The 12,256-nt window shown below is 32.5% G+C and overlaps 1 pseudogene across 1 annotated transcript in view; it reads left to right on the top strand.

Annotated features, from left to right (window-relative positions):
• The window catches only part of LOC143256430 (dnaJ homolog subfamily C member 7-like), a 104,193-nt pseudogene extending 101,785 nt beyond the window's left edge, over positions 1–2,408 (top strand). The window contains exons 11-12 of the transcript XR_013031353.1: positions 86–241; positions 1,194–2,408. The product of XR_013031353.1 is annotated as a dnaJ homolog subfamily C member 7-like (transcript). The remainder of the gene's footprint in view (positions 1–85; positions 242–1,193) is intronic.
• Positions 2,409–12,256: the final 9,848 nt, after the last annotated feature.

The following is a 12,256-nucleotide window of genomic DNA, read 5'->3' as shown; positions in this document are numbered from 1 at the left end:
ATTGTAGTTTCATGGTTTTAAACAAAATTTTATACTTTGTTAATCTTTCTCAAGTTTGTCTCTCCTATTAATTGTTATGTAATAGACCGTCACACTGGTGCATCAGAAGAGGAAAGGAGAGAGCAAGAAAAGAAATTTAAAGAAGTTGGAGAAGCGCACAATGTCCTGTCAGATCATAAGAAACGCGGCACGCTACTTGACAGTGGTCAAGATTTGGAAGACATGGATGGCTTTGGAGGAGGTTAGACAACATTTATCTGTGTTTGTTTTGTGTGTATAGTCTCCAAATTATGTTTCTACCAGCTGAAACTGATTTTGTATATAGCTATCAGTGTCTGTGTATGCAGGAGTACTTGTGATAGTTTTGGGATGTCATAGAAAACTGATTTACATAGACTATTGCAGGAGTATGTCATCACAAGTGTGAACCATGACTTTAGTTTACCATCGTTATATTTAGCTCATTATGAATTTCTCACCATTTCAGGGTAGAATGAACTTAATATTAGAGAAACTTGTTGCAATATTCTCAAGAGGTCATAGTGAGGTTATTAATGATTTTAGCACTATGGAACACTAAATTAAGGTTGCATTAACAGTTTTCACTGGGAGTTGAAAAACTTGAATACCAGAATGTTTAGGAAACCAGTCGACCATGAATCATAGCCCAAGTCATTCCACCACAGTGGTCTTGTTATGAAGAAAAGACTACAATTAAGAAAGAGACCCTTAAACCCAAAATCAATTTCTTGAAACTGGACATATATCTTGGTACCACCAAGCTAATAATGGTTGCTCTGATAAGAAAAATGACTTAAGAAACATTAGATTTGGCAGTCGTATTCACCCAGATATCTTTCAAACCATGCGATGTAGTTTCGATGTCCACATAGAGTAGATGGTGTGTAGAAAATTTATCATTGTGTATTCTGATTGTTTGTGGAAGAAATACTGGTATATTATAATATTTAAATTTTACAGTTGAACATATTATGGATATCTTCAGAAATAATGACAAAAATTACTGGTTAATGAGACTAAAGGAAAATTATAAGATGTAAGAAAAGGATAGTGTCTATTTCATTATTATTTGTGTCTATTTCTTATTTGTAATATTTATGAATATTTCTGAACAACATTCATGGTATGTAATAGTATAGATGTGTATATACTTTACATTTTTTATTTAACAGGAGATATTGATCCCAACCATATCTTCCAGACATTTTTGGTACAACTGGAGGTTTTTCGTTCAGCAACTTTGGTGGTGGTACTTTTAGCCAGGCTCCCAGTGGTTTCAGCTTTCAGTTTGGTTGAACTCCATCTATGATATAGTTTAACAAGAAAACCACTCTTTACCAAACTTAACATCTTCTGCTTTCTTAAGGAAAGTAAAACATATTGGACAAGTTGCGCTAAACATTTAGGGCTAAGAAAAGGACAATTCTGTATTTTTTTCTAGGACTTTTGCCTTTTATCGTCTGGATTTTGTCTTGTTTAAAACCTTTTGAAAGAAATGTGTTTAACTGAAAGAAATTTGACTCTAGTGTACATTGTTGTTCAGTTCATTACTTAGGATATGTTTTAAAAGTTTCATAAATAACCCAAGATGTTTTGAATGTTAATCACAACAACAGTAGATGGACTAGGACACTTTCTTGTATAGTATACAGTGTAAAGAAATGTGGAAGTTTGTGTACAATATTATGTGGAAATCTTTCATATTATTAAAGTTGAAAAGAACTGTGCCGATGATAAAAAATAGCAACTGATAGTTAGTCTTAATATACAAAAAGGACAAAAGATTTTTAACCTCAAGTCATGTGAAATGTTTCAGTCCAAGGTTATTTTTGAGTTTCTGACTCCTCCTATTTAACTGATCATCTGTGAAACTCCTGACTAAGGTAAGAGTTTTAAATTCTTGAGGTTCATTTTAACTACTGTATATTTGTTTAACTCAAGGTGTTAGTGTCTTATTTTTAATATCTGTATTTCACTCTGTTCTTGTCTTCACATTTACCAATCACAGAGGAAGCCACAGATGAAAGTGTACTCACGGATTATCTGTTTTATGTATCCTTTTGAAACCTTAGGTGAATGAATTTGCTTTATTTGTTTAAGGGTAAAGAACCTTTGGAAAATGTTTGTGCAATTTTATCAGATAATATTTCTTATGTCACACATTCTATCAGATTTGAAAGTGTAGTGTGTTCAGCTCTAATTTAACGATGCAGTTTTCAAGGTACATAACTGTGTCAATTTTCATTATAAGTGAGTAAAACTCTGTAAATTATAATCTGATAATTTTGGTGCATACTAGTTTTTTCAAACAAATACTTACATTCAAGTCATGGATTAGTATTTATTTTATCTTGTATAGAATAAAGTATTGGTTCTTTATCATATAATAGTTATTCATGTCATTTTTATAACAATTTGGCAACTAGAAAATGGTTTGCATATGGCTTACTATTTGTTATTGTGTTATACCTGTTTCAGGTTTGCCACCTGTCATTAGTAACTTTCAAAAAGGGTTATTGATGGTAGGTGGAAAATATTGGAATATTCACTTTCTCCATTTTATAATTACTGCACCACAGAAGTAAAATTTCATAAAGCTCACAAGTGAAGAGAAATCAGAATCTTACTAAAACATGATCTGTATAATGTTATATTTAATAAAACACAGTCTGTATAATATTACACTTACTCAAACATAATCTGTATAATGTTACACTTACTAAAACATAATCTCTATAATGTTACACTAACTAAAACATAATATCTATAATGTTATATTTAATAAAACACAGTCTGTATAATGTTATATTTAATAAAACACAGTCTGTATAATGTTATATTTAATAAAACACAGTCTGTATAATGTTACACTTACTCAAACACAGTCTGTATAATGTTACACTTACTCAAACATAATCTGTATAATGTTACACTTACTAAAACATAATCTGTATAATGTTACACTTACGAAAACATGATCTGTATAATGTTACACTTACTAAAACATAATCTGTATAATGTTATATTTAATAAAACACAGTCTGTATAATGTTACACTTACTCAAACATAATCTGTATAATGTTACACTTACTAAAACACAGTCTGTATAATGTTATATTTAATAAAACAGTCTGTATAATGTTATATTTAATAAAACACAGTCTGTATAATGTTATATTATTAATAAAACACAGTCTGTATAATGTTATATTTAATAAAACACAGTCTGTATAATGTTACATTTACTCAAACATAATCTGTATAATGTTACACTTACTAAAACATAATCTCTATAATGTTATATTTAATAAAACACAGTCTGTATAATGTTACACTTACTCAAACATAATCTGTATAATGTTACACCTACTAAAACACAGTCTGTATAATGTTACACTTACTCAAACACAGTCTGTATAATGTTACACTTACTCAAACATAATCTGTATAATGTTATATTTAATAAAACACAGTCTGTATAATGTTACACTTACTAAAATATAATCTGTATAATGTTATATTTAATAAAACACAGTCTGTATAATGTTACACTTACGAAAACATGATCTGTATAATGTTACACTTACTAAAACATAATCTGTATAATGTTACACTTACGAAAACATGATCTGTATAATGTTATATTTAATAAAACATGATCTGTATAATGTTACACTTACTAAAACATAATCTGTATAATGTTACACTTACTAAAACATAATCTGTATAATGTTACACTTACTAAAACGATCTGTATAATGTTATATTTACTAAAACATGATCTGTATAATGTTATATTTAATAAAACACAGTCTGTATAATGTTACACTTACTCAAACATAATCTGTATAATGTTACACTTACTAAAACAATCTCTATAATGTTATATTTAATAAAACACAGTCTGTATAATGTTACACTTACTCTAACATAATCTGTATAATGTTACACTTACTAAAACACAGTCTGTATAATGTTACACTTACTAAAACATAATCTGTATAATGTTATATTTAATAAAACACAGTCTGTATAATGTTACACTTACTAAAACATGATCTGTATAATGTTATATTTAATAAAACACAGTCTGTATAATGTTATATTTAATAAAACACAGTCTGTATAATGTTATATTTAATAAAACACAGTCTGTATAATGTTATATTATTAATAAAACACAGTCTGTATAATGTTATATTTAATAAAACACAGTCTGTATAATGTTACATTTACTCAAACATAATCTGTATAATGTTACACTTACTAAAACATAATCTCTATAATGTTATATTTAATAAAACACAGTCTGTATAATGTTACACTTACTCAAACATAATCTGTATAATGTTACACCTACTAAAACACAGTCTGTATAATGTTACACTTACTCAAACATAATCTGTATAATGTTATATTTAATAAAACACAGTCTGTATAATGTTACACTTACTAAAATATAATCTGTATAATGTTATATTTAATAAAACACAGTCTGTATAATGTTACACTTACGAAAACATGATCTGTATAATGTTATATTTAATAAAACACAGTCTGTATAATGTTACACTTACTAAAACATAATCTGTATAATGTTACACTTACTAAAACATAATCTGTATAATGTTACACTTACTAAAACGATCTGTATAATGTTATATTTACTAAAACATGATCTGTATAATGTTATATTTAATAAAACACAGTCTGTATAATGTTACACTTACTCAAACATAATCTGTATAATGTTACACTTACTAAAACAATCTCTATAATGTTATATTTAATAAAACACAGTCTGTATAATGTTACACTTACTCTAACATAATCTGTATAATGTTACACTTACTAAAACACAGTCTGTATAATGTTACACTTACTCAAACATAATCTGTATAATGTTACACTTACTAAAACACAGTCTGTATAATGTTACACTTATGAAAACATGATCTGTATAATGTTATATTTAATAAAGCATGATCTGTATAATGTTACACTTACTAAAACATAATCTCTATAATGTTACACTTGCTAAAACATGATCTGTATAATGTTACACTTACTAAAACATGATCTGTATAATGTTATATTTAATAAAACATAATCTGTATAATGTTACACTTACTAAAACATAATCTTTATAATGTTATATTTAATAAAACACAGTCTGTATAATGTTACACTTACTCAAACATAATCTGTATAATGTTACACTTACTAAAACACGGTCTGTATAATGTTATATTTAATAAAACAGTCTGTATAATGTTACACTTACTAAAACATGATCTGTATAATGTTATATTTGCTGAAACACAATGTGTTTATGTTATACTTACTAAAACACAATCTGTATAATGTTATATTTAATAAAACACAGTCTGTGGATATCCAGATTCAAAGAAGCCCCAAAATTAAACTAATATAAAGAAACACCTTTATACATGTACTAATTAATAACCTAACATCTAACTGTAATGCCCATACACATTATACTCTCGTTCTTTAGATGTGCCCGGCAACGGTCAGTTACAAACTCTTTGTTAACCTTAAGATGACCTAGAAAGGTCGAAACGTTGTTCTCTGCTTATCAATAAAAGTGCTAATTGCCATACCAGCCGTTCTGAGATACATTTACAATCTGTGGATACATTAAGAGTGAGAGTCTAACCTCATGATTTGTTTCAAGTTTGATGTATTACTGGTTATTATGAGTTATTACTGGTTGTTTTATCTCTAGTTTATCAGATCAGTGACGAGAAGTGTGAGGTGTCTCTGTGTGAACATTCGAAAGAAACAAATATTTTGTATAATTTAAGTTCATTGAAGGCACAATGATATTATAATACAACGTAAGGAATATTTGATATGTTAAAGTACAAACCGTTTTGACAATGTTACAAACAAGTTTGTTTGGAAATTGTGAACAGATATAATGCAGAAATATGTATATGTGAAATTATCGTTCAAGAATACCCTATCATCCTAACCTCTGTATCAGATGTGTTTGAAGAAATTACCTAACATTTGGTGATGTAATAGTTTCATCAATGGTTAAGTATTGTAGTCAGTATTCTAGGAGATAAGATACATCAGTTGAATGAAGTGAGTTGGTTAGCGTTCAATGAAACAAGCAACTAGGCTATCTGCGACAAGTAACTGGTGAAACAGAAGTAAAATTATCAAAATTTGTAAAAAGGAATCATGTTAAACAAAGTTTAAATAGAGTTAAAAATACCAATGGCCCTTAAAAATTTAAAAACACAACTGAGATAGGCAATGACACCACCAATGACACTGTCCAACGTCGAGGGTGAACCCATGGTAAAAATGTCTTAAAATGGTGTCGTCGCTCACTGTCGTAACAACAGTACAACATTAAATGTGGACTATTGTGACCTGAGTGTCACACAGACCACACATTGATGCATCACTCCCAGATAAATCTCTCTCTCGGTGTTTGGGATATGTTCATACCCTGGAGGGTCAGGTTCTCTGTGACCTCTTCCTCCTCCCCGTACTTGTGGCCTTGCATATTGTAATTTGTAATTATTGAACTGAATGTTATTCTGATCCTTACAATGTCCATGTATTGTGGTACATATATGGTTATTATTCTATTCTATCAGCAGAATGTCAAGTTTGTTGGTGGCACTTTTTTTTTAGTTAATATTTATTATTTTTAGGTATTTATATATTTTTATATTTAAAATATAAATAAACTGGGGAGAGATATTTAGGCCTAGCTTCATCATGTATGAAGTACCTATCTAGTTCACATTGTAATTCATTTTTCATCCAATTCTTATTAAAGTACATTATTGTAATATGTATGAGTCTATCTGGTATGGTTGGTATGTTCGAATATTTGTGAATGAACTGAGATGATATAGTTCTTGGAACTCTATGCAGTTGTGAGGAGTGTGTTTTGGATTGTTTGTAGTTTGGTTTTAATTATTTTATTGCTTACAGTTATCCATGCTGGAGCTGCATAATCTATTACAGGTCTAATATATGCTTTATATATTTTTAGTGTGTTGTCTGTAATTGCTCCACTGTTTTTACCAGTTAGACTCCTAGCATAGTTAGTTCTTCGCCAGACTTTATTTTCAATTTCGTTGACATGATTAATCCAAGTTAATTTTGAATCATAGGTTAGACCTAAAAATTTTGCCGCTGTGGCAGTCTGAAGTAGTGTGCCATTCATATATAATTCTGGCTGTTGTTTTTTTGTATTTTGTCAATTTCGTAAAAACTACGAGTTTTGTTTTTGCTGTGTTTATTTTGATATATGTATGTAAAAATGTCTCATTTGGGTTGAGAAAATATTTTACAAGCTGTTTTTACGTATATATTTCTCTACAAGTGGGTTTTCTCGACATCACTGATTGCGTTTATTTTTATTCTATATTTTTGGCACTATTCACTTATTCTATTTAGTTGTGGTTGTATGTTGGTGGCTGCTATTGCTGGTGTTGGGGCACTTTTCCAGACTGCCACATCATCTGTGAACTGTGAAGAGAATCCATGATTCGGATCCTTCAGTGGCTTATTGTTTACATACATGATGAAGAATATAGGGTTAACTACCCCTGCCTGAGGGACACCAGTGTCTGGCCCCCCGCTAGTACAGTGGTAAGTCTCCTGATTTACAACGTTAAAATCAGGGGTTCGATTCCCCTCGGTGGGCTCAGCAGATAGCCAGATGTGGCTTTGCTATAAGAAAAAACACACACACCAGCTTCTGGAGTAAAGTACCCAGAAAAGGTACCCTCAACATTCACTCTACACTTTCTATTTTCCAAAAAGTTAGATAATCAGTGAATAATTCCATGCAGTAGTCCCATTTCATTCATTTGGAACGTTAGACCATCGTGCCATACAGTGTCGAATGCTTTCACGATATCAAGGAAGCAAGAGACAGTACATTCTTTTTTATTCAAGCTGTTTATTATTGTTTCAGTTAATCTGATAAAGTGATCTGTCGTTTGTCTAAATTTCCTGAATCCATTTTGTTCTTTTGGTAATTTTGATGTTATCTCCAAGAATGTGGAGAGTCTATTTCTGATTATTCTTTCGAGAATTTTGCCTACACAGCTGGTCAGGCTGATTGGTCGGTAGCTATTAGGTTTATTTGCTGGCTTTCCTTCCTTATGGAACATTGATATATTAGCAAGCTTCCAAGAAACTGGGATGAATCCTGAAGGTAGAGATAGATTAAAAAGTGTTTTTAGGTGGTCAAACAATTTCGGAGAGTGCCCTTTCTTAGAAGAATAACTTGTATTTCATCTTTACCTGGAGATTTGTTTTTAGTGTTTTGTATTGCTTCAAGTAGTTCTTGTAGCGATATTTCATTTGTTGCAACGTGTTTTCATAATCTGTGATGGGTTTTGTGTTTGTCTCAGTTATATTTATTGGAAAAATTGATTCAAATTATTTTTTATTGTTTAATATATGGTTGGATCACAGTGAGTTTTAAATGTATTTTGAAGTTGAGCTTTGAAAGCTTCTCCTTTTTCTTTATTTATGTGTGTGCTATTGTATTATTATGTTCGAGTGCAGGATATTTCTTTGTGTGTGCTATTGTATTATTACGTTCGAGTGCAGGATATTTCTTTGTGTGTGCTATTGTATTATTATGTTCGAGTGCAGGATATTTCTTTGTGTGTGCTATTGTATTATTATGTTCGAGTGCAGGATATTTCTTTGTGTGTGCTATTGTATTATTACGTTCGAGTGCAGGATATTTCTTTGTGTGTGCTATTGTATTATTACGTTTGAGTGCAGGATATTTCTTTGTGTGTGCTATTGTATTATTACGCCTCGAGTGCAGGATATTTCTTTGTGTGTGCTATTGTATTATTATGTTCGAGTGCAGGATATTTCTTTGTGTGCTATTGTATTATTACGCCCGAGTGCAGGATATTTCTTTGTGTGTGCTATTGTATTATTATGTCCGAGTGCAGGATATTTCTTTGTGTGTGCTATTGTATTATGTCCGAGTGCAGGATATTTCTTTGTGTGTGCTATTGTATTATTACGCCCGAGTGCAGGATATTTCTTTGTGTGTGCTATTGTATTATTACGTTCGAGTGCAGGATATTTCTTTGTGTGTGCTATTGTATTATTACGCCCGAGTGCAGGATATTTCTTTGTGTGTGCTATTGTATTATTACGCCCGAGTGCAGGATATTCTTTGTGTGTGCTATTGTATTATTACGCCCGAGTGCAGGATATTTCTTTGTGTGTGCTATTGTATTATTACGCCCGAGTGCAGGATATTTCTTTGTGTGTGCTATTGTATTATTACGTTCGAGTGCAGGATATTTCTTTGTGTGTGCTATTGTATTATGTCCGAGTGCAGGATATTTCTTTGTGTGTGCTATTGTATTATTACGCCCGAGTGCAGGATATTTCTTTGTGTGTGCTATTGTATTATTACGCCCGAGTGCAGGATATTTCTTTGTGTGTGCTATTGTATTATTACGCCCGAGTGCAGGATATTTCTTTGTGTGTGCTATTGTATTATTACGCCCGAGTGCAGGATATTTCTTTGTGTGCTATTGTATTATTACGTTCGAGTGCAGGATATTTCTTTGTGTGTGCTATTGTATTATTACGCCCGAGTGCAGGATATTTTGTGTGTGCTATTGATTATTACGCCCGAGTGCAGGATATTTCTTTGTGTGTGCTATTGTGTTATTACGCCCGAGTGCAGGATATTTTTTTGTGTGTGCTATTGTATTATTACGCTCGAGTGCAGGATATTTCTTTGTGTGTGCTATTGTATTATTACGCCTCGAGTGCAGGATATTTCTTTGTGTGTGCTATTGTATTATTACGTTTGAGTGCAGGATATTTCTTTGTGTGTGCTATTGTATTATTACGTTCGAGTGCAGGATATTTCTTTGTGTGTGTTGTTGTATTATAATGTTTGAGTGCAGGATATTTCTTTGCGACTGTATTGTCGTTGAATTATAATGCCTCCACGGCTGAAAAGGCGAGCATGTTTGGTGCGATGGGGATTCGAACCTGCGACCCTCAGATTACGATTGGAGTGCCTTAACCCGCCGGGCCTAACAATGTAGCCTAGGCAGGACAACTTCTGATCCTTACTGAAACAAGACTACTAAAGTCCAATAGAGGGTTTTCTCTGGAAAAGATTGTTTTCATGTTGCTCACTCCAAGTAAATTGCCAACTGGCGCAGAGCCGAGCCTTGAATACAGGACCATAGTCCATGTATGGGTCAGACAGATTAAGCTGTGGTGTTAGCGAGCTCGTACCCGCAAATGCTGACATGGATCTTTATTCATAAGAACTAGATAGAAATGGATGATAAAGAGAAATTAACCAGTTGGTTTGAACATCGACTAAAAGAGGGAGAGAACTAGCGTGAAATGGTTCCAGGGCCAGAAGGGGAGCTGAATGAGTTGATATAAATAGTACAGTTCGTGTAAAACTTCATGTGATCCAGGGCCAGAAGGAGACCTAAGTGAGTCAATGTAAATAGTAGTGTTCGTGTAAAACTTCTATGTGATCCAGGGCCAGAAGGAGAGCTAAGTGGGTCGATATAAATAGTACAGTTCGTGTAAAACTTCATGTGATCCAGGGCCAGAAGGAGACCTAAGTGAGTCAGTGTAAATAGTAGTGTTCGTGTAAAACTTCTATGTGATCCAGGGCCAGAAGGAGAGCTAAGTGGGTCGATATAAATAGTACAGTTCGTGTAAAACTTCATGTGATCCAGGGCCAGAAGGAGACCTAAGTGAGTCAGTGTAAATAGTAGTGTTCGTGTAAAACTTCTATGTGATCCAGGGCCAGAAGGAGAGCTAAGTGGGTCGATATAAATAGTACAGTTCATGTAAAACTTCATGTGATCCAGGGACAGAAGGAGACCTAAGTGAGTCGGTGTAAATAGTACAGTTAGTGTAAAACTTCTATGTGATCCAGGGCCAGAAGGAGAGCTAAGTGGGTCGATATAAATAGTACAGTTCATGTAAAACTTCGTGTGATCCAGGGACAGAAGGAGAGTTAAGTGAGTCAGTGTAAATAGTACAGTTAGTGTAAAACTTCTATGTGATCCAGTGCCAGAAGGAGAGCTAAGTGAGTCGGTGTAAATAGTACAGTTCTTATAAAACTTCTATGTGATCCACGGCCAGAAGGAGAGCTTAGTTGGTGTAAATAGTACAGTTTGTGTAAAACTTCATGTGATTCTAGGGCCAGAAGAAAAGCTAAGTGAGTCGGTGTAAATAGTACAGTTGGTGTAAAACTTCATGTGATCCAGGGCCAGAAGGAGAGTTAAGTGAGTCGGTGTAAACTCATGTGATCCAGGGCCAGAAGGAGAGCTAAGTGAGTTGGTGTAAATAGTACAGTTGGTGTAAAACTTCTATGTGATTCCAGGGCCAGAAGGAGAGCTAAGTGAGTTGGTGTAAATAGTACAGTTGGTGTAAAACTTCATGTGATTCTAGGGCCAGAAGAAAAGCTAAGTGAGTCAGTGTAAATAGTACAGTTGGTGTAAAACTTCATGTGATCCAGGGCCAGAAGGAGAGCTAAGTGAGTCGGTGTAAATAGTACAGTTGGTGTAAAACTTCTATGTGATTCCAGGGCCAGAAGGAGAGCTAAGTGAGTCGGTGTAAATAGTACAGTTTGTGTAAAACTTCAATGTGATCCATACTTTTTCAAAAAATTTGAAAACTTAATTTCCCAAACTCTATGAAGCCAATGCATACCTATTTATATGGTTTCATGGAGTGTGTACTCGCTTTCATGGACTGCACAAGCACTGGACTTAGCATATTTGTTTCCCAAAATGATGAAATAAAGTCATCTTAATGTAAGAAAAATCACATCCATACTGAAGTTTATTCTCAGGTCTGCTTTTCTTGATCAATATAGAAACAAATCACTTTAAACATTGTCAATAGTTAAAAAACAAGAAAAGCAAATCACAGTCTCATTGTATGTGAAATAATTTCAAAATGTTCTGAGAATAATTTGACATAAAAATGTTAAAACATTTGTAGTACAACAAATTTTCGAAATCAGAATTCCTTTGATTAACATTTAGAAACTGTGGAAGCAAAAGAGCAGATACATTAAATCAGAAATTTAGTCTAAACATATTAAGAACTCAATTTGCTTTATAAATAAAACACAATTAGTATGCCTAAAAAGTCCTTAATACAAAATAACTAGTTTTGAATTTCAACAGATACAAAAACCATAATTTA

The sequence above is a fragment of the Tachypleus tridentatus genome, chromosome 7 (assembly GCF_004210375.1).
Source record: "Tachypleus tridentatus isolate NWPU-2018 chromosome 7, ASM421037v1, whole genome shotgun sequence".
NCBI lineage: Eukaryota > Metazoa > Arthropoda > Merostomata > Xiphosura > Limulidae > Tachypleus > Tachypleus tridentatus.
Note: the sequence above shows the minus strand (reverse complement) of the source record. Positions and strands in the feature narration are given on the sequence as shown.